General features: G+C 39.3%; 1 non-coding gene across 1 annotated transcript; it reads left to right on the top strand.

The window, feature by feature from the left end:
• The first annotated feature begins 2,793 nt into the window (after nucleotides 1-2,793).
• On the top strand, nucleotides 2,794-2,900 carry LOC140885951 (small nucleolar RNA R71). Its single transcript, XR_012151363.1, has one exon. It is a non-coding gene; the product is annotated as a small nucleolar RNA R71 (small nucleolar RNA).
• Nucleotides 2,901-20,190: the final 17,290 nt, after the last annotated feature.

The raw sequence follows: 20,190 nt of genomic DNA, 5'->3' as shown, positions 1-20,190 counted from the left end.
AGAGGTTTGGCAATTTTTGAAAAATCCTTAATAAACCGCCGATAGAAACCGGCATGGCCTAGGAAACTTCTTACTCCTTTTACTGTCGTAGGTGGTGGCAAATTTTTAATAATGTGCACCATGGCCCTGTCCACCTCGATCCCCTATTCAGAAATTCGGTGACCCAATACTATACCTTCTGTCACCATGAAATGACACTTTTCCCAGTTCAGCACCAAATTTGTCTCCTCGCATCTCATTAAAACAGAATTCAAGTTATGTAGACATGCATCAAAAGATCGACCGAAAATAAAGAAATCATCCATGAAAATTTCTAAAAAATTTTCGACCATATCATGAAAAATGGCAGTCATGCACCTTCGAAAAGTAGCAGGAGCATTACACAACCCGAAAGGCATACGTCTATAGGCAAATGTACCATATGGACAAGTGAATGTCGTTTTATCCTGGTCTTCAGGTGCAATCGCTATTTGATTGTATCCTGAATACCCATCTAAAAAACAGTAAAACTCATACCCCGCCAGTCTCTCTAGCATTTGATCAATGAAGGGAAGGGGAAAATGATCCTTACGGGTTGCGTCATTTAGTTTTCTATAGTCTATGCACACACGCCAACCTGTAACTGTTCTAGTGGGTATCAGTTCATTATTCTCATTCTGTATGACAGTAATTCCCCTCTTTTTTGGTACACACTGCACCGGACTCACTCATGGACTATCAGATATAGGATAAATGATACCTGCATCCAGAAGTTTGATTGTTTCAGCTTTTACTACTTCCTGCATTTTCGGATTCAATCTCCTTTGTGGTTGGACCAATGGGTTGATGCTCTCTTCCATTAAAATCTTGTGCATGCATATGGATGGATTGATTCCTTTGATATCCGCCACTTTCCAAGCGAACACACTCTTATGTTACTTGAGCACCTCCATTAGTTTGGCCACCATCTCACCTGTCAAAGAAGAAGATATTATGACAGGTAATTTATCATTCTCACCTAAAAACATATATTTGAGATGGACTGGTAATGGTTTCAATTCCACAGTAGGTGGTTCCTCAATGCTTGGTTTCTGAAGAACTAAATCCTTCCGGTCACCAAGGTCTTCAAGTCTAAACTTTCCACCTCTTCTCCATGTCTGGTTGTCATTCAAATATGCAGTCATCTCTTCAATTTCGTCACTGAGATCGTCCACATGCTTAGATATAAGTGCAGCTTCTAATGGTTCCTGAAAAGTATCCTGCACATAATCAATTAACAGTGAGTCCACTACATCTAGTTGAATACATTCTTCATTATTCTGAGAAAATTTTAAAGCATTAAAAACGTCAAACGAAATTTTCTCTTCTCCCACTCTCAAAAGCAACTCTCCCTTCTGGACATCTATTAATGCCTTTCCTGTTGCCATGAAAGGTCTACCCAAAATGAGTGGCATGTCCAAATCCTCTTCCATATCTAGCACCACGAAGTCCACGGGGAAGATGAATCCACTTTTACAAGCACGTCCTCGATTATCCTCCGTGGATATTTGATGGACCTGTCCGCCAGTTGTAACGACATTCTGGTGGACTTTGGTTCTCCCAAGCTCAATTTCCTAAACACAGAGTAAGGCATTAGATTTATACTAGCACCCAAATCACATAAAGCTTTGTGAAATTGAATATCATTAATCACACAAGGGATAGAGAAACTCCTTGGATCTTTTTGCTTTACTGGGATTTTATTTTGCATCAGTGCTGAGCAATTCTCAGTTAGACTAATCATTGCATGCTCCTCCAGTTTCCTCTTGTTGGAGAGGATCTCTTTCAAGAAATTCGCATAGCTTGGCATTTGCATCAGTGCATCGGCGAAGGGAATATTAATATTCAATTTCTTGAATACTTCCAAGAATTTGCCAAACTGAGAATCTAGTTTTGCCTTCTTCAGAGTTGCAGGAAAAGGTGGTGGCACAAAAATTTTTGCTTGTGAAGTGGGTGAAAGTGTTGGGATAGATGACTTACCTGAAATTTTTTCTGAAGTAGCCAATTCTGGCTCTTTCTCGATCTGTGGTACAGGCTCTACTGTCTTTCCACTCCTCAGTTCAATTGCTTTTACCTGCTCCTTTGGATTCTTCTCCGTGTCATTTGACAAGGTACCCTGATCTCTGCTGGAAATTATTTTGGCCAATTGCCCTATTTGATTCTCTAGATTCTTTATTGAGGCATCTTGATTCTGCATCCGGGTTTCAGTAGATGATATAAATTTCTGCATCATCTGCTCTAAGCTCGATTTCTCCTCTTGAGGCTGTCTGCCATAGTTCTGATTTCCATATGGTTTATTGTTCTGTCCACCCCCACGAGAAATTTGGATGATGTCTCCACCCTGGATTATAGGAATTCGAGAATGGGTCATTCCTTGGGCGATTTTGATTTCCCATGTGACTTTCCATAACTCCCTCTGGTTGAGAAAATGTTTGACAGTCTTTCGTGAAATGCTCTGCACCGCATTTTTCACACCACACTTCTTGAACTCGCATCACAGAGTTTCCTACACTCAGTTCCTCAATTCTCTTGTTCATGACTTCAAGTTGAGCGGCCACTGATGTGAACGCATCAACCTGATGAATTCCCATAGATTTCCGGGTCGCACTCCTTTCAGACTGAGGGTGATAGCTACTAGATGCCATTTCCTCAATTAATTCATAACCATCCTCTGACGATTTTCTCAGTAAATTTCCACCTGCAGCTGCATCTAACATTGTACGATTTGAGTGAGAAAGACCATAATAAAAAGTTTGTACCACAAGACCGTCTGATAATTGGTGGTGTGGACATCTCCTCAGTAGATCTTTGTAGCGCTCCCATGCTTCGTAAAGTGTTTCCTGTTCTCATTGGAAAAAAGTTGTGATGTCAGCTCTTAGCTTCATTGACTTAGATGGTGGGAAGTATTTGGTGAGGAAAGATTTTGCCAGATCATCCCAAGTAGTGATGGAACCTGCAGGTAAATTTGTTAGCCATGCTTTCGCCTTGTCTCGCAGTGAAAAAGGGAATAAACGCAACCGAATAGCGTCATCAGAAACTCCCTGTATCTTGAATGTATCACAAATTTCTAGAAAATTTGTGAGGTGAACATATGGTTCATCAATGACCGTCCCGCCAAATTGGAGTGTGTTCTGAATCATTTGAAGAATAGCAGGTTTTATCTCAAAGTGATTCGCTGCTACAGTTGGCCTGATGATGCTTGGTCTAGAATCTTCGATGTTTGGCAAGGCGAGATCCATCATGGATCTGTAAACTAGTTGTTCTCGTTCTTGTTCTTCTTCCATTTCTTCTTGTTGCTGCCTTCTTCTTCTGTGAAAAGTTCTCTCGATTTCTGGATCAAAAGGCACTAGTTCCTCAGGTGAGAGTCGCATGCACTGCAAGAGACTCCTGCAGTTCACAGATGGAATAAAAATGATTAAAATTGTAATAGAGAAAAATCGAATAAACAAATTAAAATCTCAATAGTCCCCGGCAACGGCACCAAAAACTTGATCGATGGAATACTAACACTAAAATATGCTATAAAAATCTCTCAGTTCCAGTCGAAATAATCGCAAGTGCACGATTCAAGTTATAATAAAATGTACTGAGTACGAGTATCGCCCTCAGGGACTAATCAATAATAATTTGTTCCTTAAATTTTTAACTACACAAAATATCGAAAAGTTGATTTGTGATTCTATCTACCATTTAATACTAAGAACTCAAAGTAAATAAATAAAAAAAATCACAACTAAGAAACCAATTCTCACGATTGTAAATTAAATAAAAATTTGAAAAGATTTTGTTGGAATTTCGGTTCACCTTCCCCTTAATTGTACTGGACGATTGGAATTTAATTTATGCGCATAAGTTTGACAGAAATTCCTGAAATATTGACACTCTCTCTCGAGGTTATGCCAAACTAATCAACTCAATGAAACAATTAAATCTCTCTAATTGTTTATCATGACTGATTGCTATGCGTTCTATGAATTCTACAGCTTTCAATCTGGTAATCTATGGCTATCAACATGTAATAAATACCATATCTCTATGCATATTTTAAGTTCATGGATTCTATCATTCGCCCTAATTATGAACCTATCTCTCGATAGCAATTCATAATTTACGAATCTATGTTAAGAGTAGCTAATTATCAACATAGAAAAAAAAACACATGATAAAATCAATTATAAACATAAATCATATCTCAATACTTCCGGTGATTCAATCACACTACAGTGTTTCAGGGTTCGGATCCCCTCGATTCCAACAAAATAAAAGTTTAGCTACTGAACGTCATTACAAAATCAATCTAAAAATTGTTTAACATAAGAATTCAGAAAAGATGAAGAGAAAAACTCCCAACGGAGATGAGAAATCTTCAATCTCTTAGCCGCCGTCCTCTCTCTCTCTATGCGATGTGTCCAACCCTCCAACCGTTTAATAAAATCCTCTTTTAAATAGCCCAAGAGTCCTCATCAAACCAAATACCCGAAATAAAATATTTCCCAAAATTACGTGCAGGCGCCCTAGCGGTATAAAACAACCGCCCAGGCGCCTACACTCTGCCTCGAGGATTTTTCTTCAAATGGGAGTGCGCTCGGGCGGTAGAAAAGTGCCGCCCGGGCACACGAAAATTAGTCCAGCTACTGTTTTGCTCAAATATGGGTGCGCGTGGGCGGCAGAAAAGTGCCGCCCGGGCGCCCTGTATTTTTCCAGAAACATAATGTCCTTCTCTTGCTTTCCTCATGGCCGCATGCATGCAACGCCTTCTCACTATAAATCAGCAATTCCTAGTGCTTTCCTGTAGAAAAAATAAATAAACCAAAGGAGTGACTACACACACAATAAAACAATAAAACGGAACAAGAAAGGTAAGGAACAGACACAACGCAAACAAAATGAAAGCAAAACAAACACAAAACATGCAAAATAACGCACAAAAACGACTCCTATCAGCCTCCGTGTCCTCTGCCCCGCGGGTCACGTCTGTTTCTGCCCGGGTCGCCCCTATTTCTCTGTTTTTTCTGCGTTTCTGTCTGCCTCTCGGTTTCGTGTCGGGTAAGCGTGGCTTGACTCTTCCATCTCGGTTTTGTGATCTGTATTGAGTTTGAGATTTGTTGTGGTTCACGATGGAAAATTTTTTTGGGAGTTTGAAGATGGTTCTCGTAGTTGCTTATTCTTAAGAGGTTATCGTTGTCGTGATTGTTGTGTTGGGAATATATATTGATTGAAGTTTCTGTTTGCTATCGATTTTTGGTGAAATTACATTGTTGGTGGCGTTTTTGAAGTTTGAATACACTGTTGGTTGGATATATTGTTCTTAGGCCGAGTTGTGTTGAAATTTTTGCGAAAGGGGTGGTATTGGAATTTTTGATTATTTTTCTATGGCGCCGAGAAAATCTGTTAGTAAGCGTGCGAGGGGAGGCGCTTCGTCTTCTCGCAGCGGTGGAGGGGCTGCTTTTGATGATACTCGTTTCACTAGTTTGGAAAATTTTCAGTGATATGAGAAGATGAAAGGGAATTCTATGATTGTTGAGAAGTCGATCCACCCGACTATTGATGCTCAGGTACCACTGCGAGCAGAGTTTGATAGATTTGGCTGGGGTTATATTCTGGATATCCGAGGGGATTACTATCCCGAGTTGGTTTGGCAGTTCTATGCCAATATTGAAGAGAAGGACAAAACAGGGATGCAAACAATTCAGACTTTTGTGAAGGGAGTTCGCATCGAGGTAAAGAGTGAGTTCTTGGCCCAGCTTTTGCACATTCCGAATGAGGGCCCTCCGATTGTTTACAACCAATGTGATGCTATCTTGTCTGACCCTGCCTACAATTTCAACCTTGCTATGTCGCATCTCACCTACCGTAGGGTAAAAACTGGTTCTCGTTACAGCATCCTCCCTACTACTCTCCCTTTGATTGATCGCCTCATCTGCTACTTCATCAGTGCAAACATCAACTCGGAAGTCTGGAAACAATGAGGTGTGCAACCTGGATATGTATTTGATTCATAAGATGTTGTACGGGTTGGGAGATATCACTGCGATTCCATTGGCGAGCATCTTGATCTCTCATATGCGCACTGTCGCTCACTTGGCTTGTGCTCCGAATGCCAAGTAGCACGCTCCTTTCGCCATTACAGTTTTGAGGATTTTGGCGGCTTGCGGCGTCGATTTGACTGGCGAGGCTTTTCTTGCACCAGCGCCGAAGCACATGCTCACCGCCCACGCGATGACTGGTATGTATTTTATCTTTCGACAGGTTGGATGGTATAAGAACCCTAAGAGCCGCAACACTCACTATCATGCACGAGATCCGCCAGTCCCACCACCTACAGCTGCAGATGCATCCCGAGAAGCTCGCATTCAGGAAGAATGCTACCCTTGATCAGGCAGCTGACCCTCCCGCCGGTGCACATGTCCACGCCAGAGCTCCGAGGGGTACTCGTCGCGTTTTCTCTGCCATTTTTGACTGCTTGGATGAGCTTTGCACCGGTATGACTCGACTCCAGCATCACGCCACGTCCCAGTCATACTCCACTGACATTCATGCGCCGCCTTTTGATCGCTCTGCCTTGGATGACCTTGCCGAGTCAGCTGCTGCATTGGAGGAGGAGTAGTTTAGAGATATTGTCTGTTGTGGTTCTTTTGGATGTTATGGATATTTTGTTATGGGTTTTGGACTATATGTGTTTTGGAGTTTATTTGTTGTAGTTTCATCTCTTTTGACATGTTTTGCGGATACTCTAGCCTATTCTAGTTATGTCGTGGGTTTTAACTGTTCTTGCACTTTATGACTTTTATTAGTTGAAGCTTCATGGATATTGTGGTTATTCCCTTAGTGGTGCTTACTCTTTGTTGAATTTATTTTGGGAAGCCTATATGTGTGCTTGTGTGCGTCATTGTTCTATTTTACGTGTTTTGGTTGGTTTTGTTGTTCTCTTTGCTCAGGCTGCCATTTGCCCCTAATTTTGCATGGTCGTCGACATTTTTCAGGGAAGTGTTTTTGCTATTGTTATTTTTCTCTTTATTTTTTTGAGCATTTAACACTGAGGACAGTGTCGCATTCTAAGTGTGGGGGTAGGGGTCGTTCTTTACACTATGTTTCACATCACTTAAAAAAAAATAGAAAAATTGCAGTTGTTATCCCTAGAACTTGTCTGATTAGTCCTCGAAGCGAAAATTTGAATGATTATGACTTAGGGATGATTTAGGCGATTTTTGGACCGTTTGAGCCTTTCGAGCCTACCTGATGCATCACTTTTGTCCCTAGTAACCCCATTGAGCCTGATAAAAATCGAATGGTGTGTGCCAATGGCACACAATTAGACCCCATTCGTCATTTCTTCTGTCCTACATTGACCACCTGATTTTTTAGCATATACACTATTTTTCCTACCTAAGTTGAGAGAAACAAACCCTTTTGGTGCTTTTAAATATACAAAAAACTCCAAGTATTCACATAAAAATATTTGAAGGAGTTGGTGAATTATTTTTGAATGAAAGAAAGGGTTGAGTTGAAAAAAAAAGAAAAAAAAAGAGAAGAAAGTACCCGAAAAATTTCAAGGGGTATTGAAAAGAAAAGGAGGAAAAAGAAGAAGAGAATGGGTTGTATTGATGAATCAAAAGAAAGTTATGAAATTCAATAATAGATGGGGAATGGAGCTTTTTAATTGCGCTAAATGGAAACTTGTTTGTTGTCTCTCATTTTTGCTTTCCTATCCTTTATTGTAGCCGTGAACCGTGGCCTAACGTTATAAGCTTAAAAGACCTATTGACCGAGTCATAATTGTTCCACATTTAGTAGAGAGGGATATGAAAGATAAGCATATGGGGCGAGAAAAAGAAAGAAAAATTTTAGTTGGTGAATAAACATGAGAGATCTTTAAATCGAAAAACTTTTGAGGAGTATAAGTTCTGACACTCACACTACACACATCTCATTCTGTTGATCTTTTCTGGGTAGTGTTCGAGTTTTGAATTGCGACGAAAGCGAGGCTTGTGATTTTCGAAGTATGAGCTTTTGATTGGGTGTGACGAGATTTGGTAGATTGAAAGGTTTTGATTGTGCCACTCTGTGTCGATATTTCTCATCTCTAATTTCTTTTGATTTGTTCGAGGACGAACAAAAGCTATGTGTGGGGGATTTGATAAGCACAAATTTTATAGCTTATTTGGCACTTTATTTTGTCGTATTCGTGCTTATCTGGCATTTATATTCCGAGTTTTGTGCATAAATCGTCATATTTTCTATGTTTGTAGGTTTGACTAAGATTTGAGAAGAACTGAATATTGAAAAAAAAGTCAAACAATTCAATGCCACGTTGGAACTTGGCCGGAGAACACAGAAAAATCTTAAGTCGCCAAGAGTATTGAAGGAAGAAAAATAATGCACGGACCTCGTGCACCTTCTGGAAAAGGGTCTGTGTACCATCGGATTTTGAGATGTTCATCTTAGAAAAATGCACGGACCTCGTGCACCTTCTGGAAGAGGGTCCATGTGGCTTCATAAAATGTTTGGGCTGGAGTTTTTAATACACGGACCTAGGGACGGACCATGTCCGGGGTCCGTGTAAGTCGCAGATATGGAAAAAAATAATTCGCGCAGAATTTGGGATTTTTGGAACTTTAATTATTTTGGGCAATTTAAGACATTATTTTGGACAAAAATAAGGGAGGTATAAATAGAGTCAAGCCCTAATTAGAGAGGACTTTTGAACTTCTGATTTTTGACTGATAGACTTTTGAGAGATTTTCGGGATTTGACGGCTGAGATCTTAGAAGAGAAGAAACGCGCAACGCAAGCAAGATTCGGCACTATTGCTGAGAATTTTCTTTTCTTCTTTTTTTATTTTATTTTATTATGAATTCAAACATGAAACTTTTGTTTGATTTTATTATTATGGAGTAGTCGTCTTTTGACCGGGGCCACAATAGGGCCAGTCTATTGATTTTTGTTCATGGAACGGATTGATTGAATTTTGATTTATGGAATATTTATTGATTAATGTTTGTGCATAATTCTTGCTTTTAATCTGGCCAATTAATTGCATGTATGTCGTCCGATCTGGACTTGAAAAAGAAAAGATTGAAATTAGCTTCAAAAATATTGATTAACATATGGTTAAACCGACTAGAAATAGTATTCGGTTTCTGTGTGCTATTTTAGGCGAAAGCTGAAATTCCATAATTCCTGAATGCGTTTTTGTTTAATTAAATTAAATTAGAAATAATTGGACTGTTAAATGAAAATAGGGTTATTAATTCTAGAAATAGATTAATAATTATTCTAGGGAATTTCGTTGTGAATATGAATGAGTTTTGTTTGATTAAATCCAATACGTGGCAATTATCGATGTTTGGTACCGTTGTGTGTTCCTTGTCATTTTCCTAAAATTTGAATCAGTCTTAAAGCTTTTCTGTTCATTTAATTTAATTTAAACTTCTACTTTAGAATAATTTATTTTATTTTAATTAGTAGTTAATTTATAAAAATCCTTTATTTTAATTATCCTAGATTAATTTGAATAGTCTATATCTTAGTATTTAAACGTTAGTCTCTGTGAGATCGACTTGGACTCTGTCCAACTATATTATAACTTGACCTAGTTCACTTGCTATAATTTTTCCCAACCGAAATCGTCGGTCAACGTTCATCTGAGTATTCGAGAGAATCAAACAACTGATCAATCTCCTCTAACCAAATTTCACACATAACAGAATTTCCAGTATTCTTCAGAGTCGGCGGTTTAAAAGTCTGAAACCTCATCAGTAAAGATTCCATCGATGTCGGAGTGATATCCATCTGATCAGTCGTAGTTCTATTCTATCCAATCGGGGTCACTGCTGGTCGATTCCTGTTCAAAATTCATCGGGAAACTATATATCATACTCAAGAGGATTATAACACAATTTTCTCATAATCTCAATTCATAATTCAGTGTCCATAAATCTCTGTTCAGATTACTCAATCACCTCGAGAGTATTCGGATTCAAATCGAAAATCATTCACAATTTGTATCTCAAGTAAGTAATGCTTTACTAATTGAATCACAAAATCATGAGATTCAAATAACTCTCAAATGATAAAGCATGCTCGCATGGAATTTAAATAAGTCAATCACATGCGAGAATTTAATTCATGCGGACTCGATCTACCCCGCTCGCTATAATTCAATCCAAGATCTTATCCCTCTGATATCACTTAATGTGAGGACCCGGATTCTAATCATATAATCAAAAATCAATCATGCAAATAACTATCAAACACCCAAAAAGGACAAGGCTAAAAGCCAAGAATTTTTTTTGGGGGTGAATAGTGTAAAGACCCGAGTTCTAATCTCTTATTAATCTCATTAATCATTATTAAACCATGTTAGACAATAATCAAAGTCTAAAAAAAAGAATAAAAAAATTTTTTTTTTAAAATAAATTGCACTGCGCACGCGCGGGCATCACCCCTCGCGCGCGCGCCGGCCAATGGGACCGAGGTCCCCTGGTTTGGCTCGCGCGCGCGCGAGCAGGAGCTCGCCCGTGCGCCAGCCAAACCAACAGAAAAAAAAATATGGCTCAGCTGCTGTCAAAAACGAGATCATGCCTATGATTGATTCAAGATCATGTCCTACCAAAGTCTAGACATGATGAAATCAAGCATAACAACTACTATGCATTCTAACATGCTTTTAATGCTAGTAATAAACCATTCCAAGGCTTTATAACATAATCATCATTCACATAACATGTAATAACAGTGTCATATATCCAGATCAAGACACCTTATGTTGATTCAAGGATTTACAACATATTTCCAATCCTATAAACATCAACAAAGCCACAACTCAATCATCTACAAGTCTTGGTACAAGTATCTTCTAACATGATCATGATCAAGACTCATTAAACTTCATGACAGCACACATAACTCCTAACTCGGATCCTCACGCTATATCGATTTCATCCCTTGTTCTTTAAGTCCGCCTTTGCCCGGTTCCACTTCCTCCTATTGCAATGACACATACAACAAAACAATAGCCGGATAACTCCGGTGAGAAATAGATTTCCCAGTAAAAGCAACTAAACATGCATAATCAATATCACAATCATGATATAGAAGTAAATACAATGCATGCTTTCAAAACAAGGTTCTTTTCATCATTCATCAATTGGGATCCCGAGAAGAAGATATCATAGCTAATCCACCGACACACCCTATCGAGGTGGGGCTACTATCTTGCTCCTCTAGACTTTGAAGCCATTATATATGCAGCTCAGACGCTAGGCTCAAACAACCACCCAGGCCATACATATACAATCCCTCAAATCGTCTATTCGAACGTGTCCGTTCATTTCAAACTCAAAGGAATATGTCATCAAGATGAATGCAACATGTAACATAATCAGGGCATTCATTATATCCAGAACTTATTCAAGTAATCAAAAGAAAGCACATAAGAGCACTTAAACAAACAAGTATGTGAATTGAGGGAACTCGATACAACCATCTCGAGTTATAATCCCAATCAAATTGTAGTCCACTTTTACCTTTCAAATGTGATGTCTAGGATGTCTTTGAGCTTGTCCAATTCTTGTGCTATCGTCTATCAGTTTCGAAGTCGAGATTAATCAATTGAAATGTCCTGTTCAAGCACTGAAACAACAACATAACAAGCAAAGAATCATCAGCTAAGAGCTCATCCACTTCTAAGCTGAAGAATGCTATCAAATCACTCCAATTCAAAAATTCGACGGCATTTCGGTATAACTCGGCGATTCCCGCAAAGCTCTATATCATTTCTAACATTCATATCAATTGTTCAACAACTCAACTCAACATATCAGCAAGTATATATCAATCTAAACATATCTGGAAATCATAAGGACATGATATACACATCACTCTTTAACCAAACTTCAAGAACATCAAAGCTAGAAGATCAACACCATCAAATTCATTCCAACTTCTGATCCCTGTCCATTTCGAATTCTCAAACCAACATGAAAGACAGAAAAACTTACATCAAATCGAAGGTCTTGTCGAGAGGATTCCAAAACATCTTTCGGAATCAAATTCGGATAATCGAGTCAAAAGATATGGCAATCGCAAGATAAAGAAATGAATTGAAAAGATCTTTTCTTTTGCCTCTCGGTTCTTGCTTTTCTTTTTGTCTGAATAAATCTGATGAAATGTGTTGATTGACACGTGCATGCTGATAAGTTAAGCATGAAATCTGATAAGTGTAGTCATATCGCACTTTGGCCCCTCAAGACCTCAATAATTGCAATTCAGTCCTCAATTACTCAATTCATTCAAATTCAATCCTAATCAATTTAAGAATATTAGAATTTAAATCAAAACTCCAAATATTCCCAAATTAATTATTCTCGGATTAAAATTAAATAATTCCGGGCGTTACAATTCTCCCCCACTAAGACTCGATTTCGTCCTCGAAATCTTAGTAACATCAATAGATCATATAATAGATATCAGATAACAGAAAACTAAAGGAGACTCACATCATTGAAACATCTCTGGAAATCGTTGCCTCATATCTGATTCTGTCTCCCAGGTTGCTTCTTCAATACCATGACGACTCCACTGAACTTTCACAAGCGGAATAGTCTTCGTACGAAGTTGCTTCTCTTTACGATCCAGAATCTGAATCGGCTTTTCAAAATAACTCAAAGTCTCGTCGAGTTCAGCTTCATCAAATTGAAGTACATGAGATTCATCATAAAGATACTTTCGAAGCATTGATACATGAAAGACATCATGTATTCCAGATAACTCCGGAGGAAGAGCTAATCGATAGGCAAGATTGCCTATTTTCTCCAGAATTTCATATGGACCAATGTAGCGTGGAGACAACTTCCCTCGCTTGCCAAATCTGACTGTACCTCTGAAAGGAGAAATCTTCAGGAATACTCGATCCCCCTGATCAAAAGACAAAGGTCGACGTCGAATGTTGGCATATTTCGTCTGTCTATCTTGAGCTGTCTTCATTCGTTTCTGAATAAGCTTCACCTGGTCATTCATATCACGGATCATATCAGGACCAATATCAGGTACTTCAGAAATATCATCCCAGTACAAAGGAGATCGACATTTTCTTCCGTATAAAGCTTCAAAAGGAGCCATTCCAATACTCGATTGAAAGCTGTTGTTGTACGAGAATTCACAAAGAGGTAATGAATCTTGCCAACTCGTGCCAAAATCAAGCACTACAGCTCTCAACATGTCCTCCAATGTCTGAATGGTACGCTCAGACTGCCCGTCTGTTTGTGGATGATAAGCTGTGCTCAAACGAAGCTGAGTACCCAAAGCACTCTGTAAGCTATGCCAGAAGTGAGATGTAAATCGAGGATCACGATCTGATACAATAGACTTCGGCACACCATGTAATCTGACAACTTCACGGACATAAATTTCTGCCATCTGATTATGTCTGTACGTCATACGATAAGGTATAAAACATGCAGACTTCGTCAATCTATCAATAATCACCCAGATAGCATCATAACCTCTAGAAGATCGAGGTAATCTCGTCACGAAATCCATGGAAATATGATCCCATTTCCATTCTGGCACGGATAAACTCTTAAGTAAACCAGGCGGTTTCTTCCTTTCAGCCTTCACCTGTTGGCAGTTCAAACATCGAGACACAAACTCAGTGATATCAGACTTCATTGGCTTCCACCAGTATCGAGTCTTCAGATCATTATACATCTTCCTACCTCCAGGATGAATACTATAACGACTACAATGCGCCTCTGTCAGTAGTTGTTGTCGCACATCAGAAATATCAGGCACTACAAGGCGATTGTGAACATAAAGAAGATCATCTCGAACCCGATATTCAGATACATGCCCCGATCTGACTTTCTCAATCGCATTCTGTATATTCTGATCAAGTTTCTGAGCATCTCGAATTCTTACCAATAAAGCTGGTTCAGCTTTCATTTGATAGAGTCGAAGAGGTTGATAATTCATATCAAATACTAACCCAGACAGACAACAGTCTTCAATCAAATTCGATACACCAATCGTCGATAAGGACAAAGAACATACCTTTCGACTGAGTGCATCTGCTGCCGCATTCGATTTCCCTGGATAGTACTTAATCTCACAATCAAAGTCTTTAAGCAAATCAAGCCACCTTCGCTGTCTCATATTCAATTCTGACTGGGAAAATAGATACTTCAGACTTTTGTGATCAGAATAAATCTCAAATTGCTCCCCGTACAGATAATGTCGCCAAATCTTCAAAGCAAAATGGCGGCCAATTCAAGATCATGAATCGGATATCTGGTTTCGTGAGGCTTCAACTGTCTTGAGGCATAAGCAATCACATGTCCTCGCTGCATCAAGACACACCCTAATCCTCGATGAGATGCATCACAGTAAACAGTGAAACCACCAGTACCTGAAGGAATCGTCAAGACTGGTGCACTGGTCAGTCGTGTCTTCAACTCAAGAAAACTAGATTCACAAGCTTCAGACCAGACAAAAGGAGCATTTTTCTGAGTTAACTGAGTAATTGGCTTCGCAATACTGGAAAAATCTTTGATAAATCGACGATAATACCCAGCCAATCCCATAAAACTCCGGATCTCAGGAACAGATGTCGGTCTAGCCCAATTGATCACTGCTTCAACTTTACTTGGATCCACAGAAATACCATTTCCAGATATAATATGTCCAAGAAAGACAACCTGTTTCAGCCAAAACTCACATTTCGAAAGTTTAGCATACAATTTCTCGGCTCGTAAGGTTTTCAAAACTGTTCTCAGGTGTTCAGCATGATCAATCAGATTCTTGGAATAGATCAGAATATCATCAATAAAGATAATCACAAAATCATCGAGATACTTCTGAAACACACGGTTCATCAAAGCCATGAATACAGCTGGAGCATTCGTCAAACCAAACGGCATAACTATAAACTCATAATGGCCATACCTGGTTCTGAACGCAGTCTTAGGAATATCAGAATCCCTAACTCTCAGCTGATGGTATCCAGATCTCAGATCGATCTTGGAATACACAGAAGAACCCTGCAACTGATCAAACAAATCATCAATACGAGGCAAAGGGTATTTGTTCTTTACCGTAGCCTTGTTCAGTTGCCGGTAGTCAATACACAATCTCATTGATCCGTCTTTCTTTCTGACAAACAGAACTGGAGCACCCCAAGGAGAAACACTGGGTCGAATGTATCCCTTGGCCAGTAAATCTTCTAACTGTTCCTTCAATTCTTTCAGTTCAACTGGTGCCATTCGATAAGGTGCTTTCGAAATCGGTGCAGTTCCAGGCATCAGTTCAATGTTAAAGTCAATCTCACAATACGGAGGTAATCCTGGAATCTCATCCGGAAAGACGTCCGCAAATTCACTAACCACTGGCAAGTCAGCCAGGTTCAGGCTAGGTTTCAACATATCCACCGCATAAACAAGAAATCCCTCCGCTCCTTTCTGCAAAAGTCGGGTCATAGATAATACAGAAATAAGAGGAATCTTAGCACGTGAACCCTTACCATAGAACTTCCATTCTCCAGCCATCTCAGGTCTGAATCTCACTACCCTCTGAAAGCAATCGACGGTAGCTCTGTACTTATTCAGCATATCAATCCCAATAATACAATCAAAATCAGACATACCAAGTACAAAACAATCGATCTCAATCTCATTACCCTCATACTGTAGTACACAATTCTTTACTATCTGAATCGAGATAAGACCCCTCCCCAAAGGAGAAGAAACAGATACTACAACTGGTAATGACTCAACAGGCAAAGAATGTAATGCAACAAATTTGGCAGATAGAAACGTATGGGATGCACCGGTATCAAACAACACATAAGCAGAATAACCAGAAATAGAACAGTTACCTGCAATCACATCATCAGGTGCTCCCTGTGCCTGCTCCTCAGTCAAAGCAAAGACATGAGCCTGCTGTCTCTGAGGCTGATTGCCTGCCTGACTTCCACCTGGTCGAGTCTGCTGCTGTGGATGTGCTGGCTGAAAAGAATGAACAGAAGAGGCCTGTCTTCCAGGTTGAGCCACTGATCGTGATGACTCTACACCTCTTGCCTGTCCAGTATCTCTCTGAGGACACACCCTTGCAAAATGACCCGTATGTTGGCATATATGGCACCTTCCAGATACACCTCGGCATTGATCGGTTGGATGATTTCCACCACAACTGTTGCAGAACACTCCTGATTTCTGCTTCATACTACTGGACCTCAAAGAACTGCTCCCAGACTTCTTAAACTGTTTTCCTCTTGCTTGCAAAAACCTTTTCTTTCCACTGCTACTACTACCTTCAAATCGAAAAGGTTGTTGTTGCGGAGTTGGAGCTACAGGTTGTGCGGTATACAAAGCTCCTCGCTGCTGTATCAAACCAGCTTCCGCTCCCTTGGCACTGTTCAAGGCATCAGCAAAAGTATTCGGTCGCCTTGTATTCACCAGTGTAAAAACATCCGGACTCAGGCCATTGATAAACTGATCAGCCATAGCCTCGTCACTGTCAGCAACATGTGGAGCAAAACGTAGCAGTGTAGAGAATTTTGCAACGTAGTCTTCAATATTCAAATTCCCCTGTTTCAGATTTGCAAACTCAGCCCCTTTATCCTTGCGGTAAGACACAGGAAAGAAGCGTTGGTAGAACTCAGTTTCGAAGACATTCCAAGTCAATACAGTTCCTCTACGCTCCAAAGCTCTTTTTGTAGTGAACCACCAACTCTTCGCAACTTCATGCAACTGGTGCCCAATCAATCTAACTCTCCGTTCATCCCCGTAGTCAAGTGAATCAAATAGCATCTCCATATCATCAAGCCATCCCTCACATTCAACAGCATTTTCTGTACCTTTCAAAGTAGGCGGCTTGTAGGATTGGAAACGTTTCAGAAGTGTTTCCATAGGAGTTGCGGTCATATCAGTCATATCTCTTGACGTACTTCCCTGTTCATTACTCGGCACGGCAGTAGCTTGAGGCACTATCGGTGTAACAACTGTCGGTGGAGTATGAACTGTCTGTTCTGGTAGAGAAATAGGAACCTGGGGTCTTAGAGGAGGTCGGCCTGGTCTTCGAGACATATCTGATTATCAACATGGTTAGGATACTAAATCATCAAATTATCTCAGTCCTCCTCTGATCATCTTACCTCTGATCAAGACTCGGCTCTGATTCAATCTTACATAAATAATCATAATCTTCAAATAAAACATGCTTCCAATCAATTCAGATAATCAGGTAGCATGTCATAATTAACAGATCACATGCCTCTATTAGTTCAGATATTCCCATAAGCATGCATCTTTAATCATCGTAATCATACTTTCAAATAAAATAAATACAACATCTTGTAATAAAATACTTGAAAGTAAATCATGCTAGAATTTAAAACATGTAAGTCAATCACGTAATTAAATCATAGCATGATAAAAAAAACATAAATAAGTAAGGCAGAAGACTCGATCTACCCCACTCATTGTCTATCTAAGTCCAGAATTTTCTTGCTTTGATACCACCTGTTGTGAAGACCCGAGTTCTAATCTCTCATTAATCTCATTAATCATTATTAAACCATGTTAGACAATAATCAAAGTCTAAAAAAAAGAATAAAAAAATTTTTTTTTTAAAATAAATTGCACTGCGCACGCGCGGGCATCACCCCTCGCGCGCGCGCCGGCCAATGGGACCGAGGTCCCCTGGTTTGGCTCGCGCGCGCGCGAGCAGGAGCTCGCCCGTGCGCCAGCCAAACCAACAGAAAAAAAAATATGGCTCAGCTGCTGTCAAAAACGAGATCATGCCTATGATTGATTCAAGATCATGTCCTACCAAAGTCTAGACATGATGAAATCAAGCATAACAACTACTATGCATTCTAACATGCTTTTAATGCTAGTAATAAACCATTCCAAGGCTTTATAACATAATCATCATTCACATAACATGTAATAACAGTGTCATATATCCAGATCAAGACACCTTATGTTGATTCAAGGATTTACAACATATTTCCAATCCTATAAACATCAACAAAGCCACAACTCAATCATCTACAAGTCTTGGTACAAGTATCTTCTAACATGATCATGATCAAGACTCATTAAACTTCATGACAGCACACATAACTCCTAACTCGGATCCTCACGCTATATCGATTTCATCCCTTGTTCTTTAAGTCCGCCTTTGCCCGGTTCCACTTCCTCCTATTGCAATGACACATACAACAAAACAATAGCCGGATAACTCCGGTGAGAAATAGATTTCCCAGTAAAAGCAACTAAACATGCATAATCAATATCACAATCATGATATAGAAGTAAATACAATGCATGCTTTCAAAAAAAGGTTCTTTTCATCATTCATCAATTGGGATCCCGAGAAGAAGATATCATAGCTAATCCACCGACACACCCTATCGAGGTGGGGCTACTATCTTGCTCCTCTAGACTTTGAAGCCATTATATATGCAGCTCAGACGCTAGGCTCAAACAACCACCCAGGCCATACATATACAATCCCTCAAATCGTCTATTCGAACGTGTCCGTTCATTTCAAACTCAAAGGAATATGTCATCAAGATGAATGCAACATGTAACATAATCAGGGCATTCATTATATCCAGAACTTATTCAAGTAATCAAAAGAAAGCACATAAGAGCACTTAAACAAACAAGTATGTGAATTGAGGGAACTCGATACAACCATCTCGAGTTATAATCCCAATCAAATTGTAGTCCACTTTTACCTTTCAAATGTGATGTCTAGGATGTCTTTGAGCTTGTCCAATTCTTGTGCTATCGTCTATCAGTTTCGAAGTCGAGATTAATCAATTGAAATGTCCTGTTCAAGCACTGAAACAACAACATAACAAGCAAAGAATCATCAGCTAAGAGCTCATCCACTTCTAAGCTGAAGAATGCTATCAAATCACTCCAATTCAAAAATTCGACGGCATTTCGGTATAACTCGGCGATTCCCGCAAAGCTCTATATCATTTCTAACATTCATATCAATTGTTCAACAACTCAACTCAACATATCAGCAAGTATATATCAATCTAAACATATCTGGAAATCATAAGGACATGATATACACATCACTCTTTAACCAAACTTCAAGAACATCAAAGCTAGAAGATCAACACCATCAAATTCATTCCAACTTCTGATCCCTGTCCATTTCGAATTCTCAAACCAACATGAAAGACAGAAAAACTTACATCAAATCGAAGGTCTTGTCGAGAGGATTCCAAAACATCTTTCGGAATCGAATTCGGATAATCGAGTCAAAAGATATGGCAATCGCAAGATAAAGAAATGAATTGAAAAGATCTTTTCTTTTGCCTCTCGGTTCTTGCTTTTCTTTTTGTCTGAATAAATCTGATGAAATGTGTTGATTGACACGTGCATGCTGATAAGTTAAGCATGAAATCTGATAAGTGTAGTCATATCGCACTTTGGCCCCTCAAGACCTCAATAATTGCAATTCAGTCCTCAATTACTCAATTCATTCAAATTCAATCCTAATCAATTTAAGAATATTAGAATTTAAATCAAAACTCCAAATATTCCCAAATTAATTATTCCCGGATTAAAATTAAATAATTCCGGGCGTTACAAATAGTAACCGCGCTCAATCCGCTACTATTCACCGACCGAGTGCCCACTCCGAAAACCAAAACAGAAACTCAAAAAACAGCAGGCGCTCGGTCCGTCAAAAAATGCAGATCGGGCGCACCTATTTTTGGGTAAAAATCTTCATTCTAGAACAGTTTTCCAACATTTAAAATACTCGGGGGTCTAAGAAACATCGAATACTCATAAAAACCCAACAACACAACATGCTTTGGTACAACAACTCGCATAATACAATACATAACAAGTCCAAAGTTGCACATACAAGCGATTCGGTAGTACAAACATTGCTTCTAGTTTAAACACTTCCAAGTACCAAAACTAAAAACATAACAAGTTCGAATTTCTTATTCGACTTCTAAAAAAAGCCTCAAGTCCTCACTCTATCACTCGACCACCTAGTCATGTGATCTCTGACTCGGTCCTGCCCCACCTGTTTCCAAGCACACATACAAAAACAAGACAACAGCCGGATAATCCGATGATAATAATATTCCCAGTAAAAGAAACAAGACATGCAATATCAATTAATATATCAAAA

This window comes from Henckelia pumila, chromosome 2 (assembly GCF_033568475.1).
Source record: "Henckelia pumila isolate YLH828 chromosome 2, ASM3356847v2, whole genome shotgun sequence".
In the NCBI taxonomy this organism is placed as follows: Eukaryota; Viridiplantae; Streptophyta; class Magnoliopsida; order Lamiales; family Gesneriaceae; genus Henckelia; species Henckelia pumila.
This window is presented reverse-complemented; position numbering and strand designations above follow the sequence as displayed.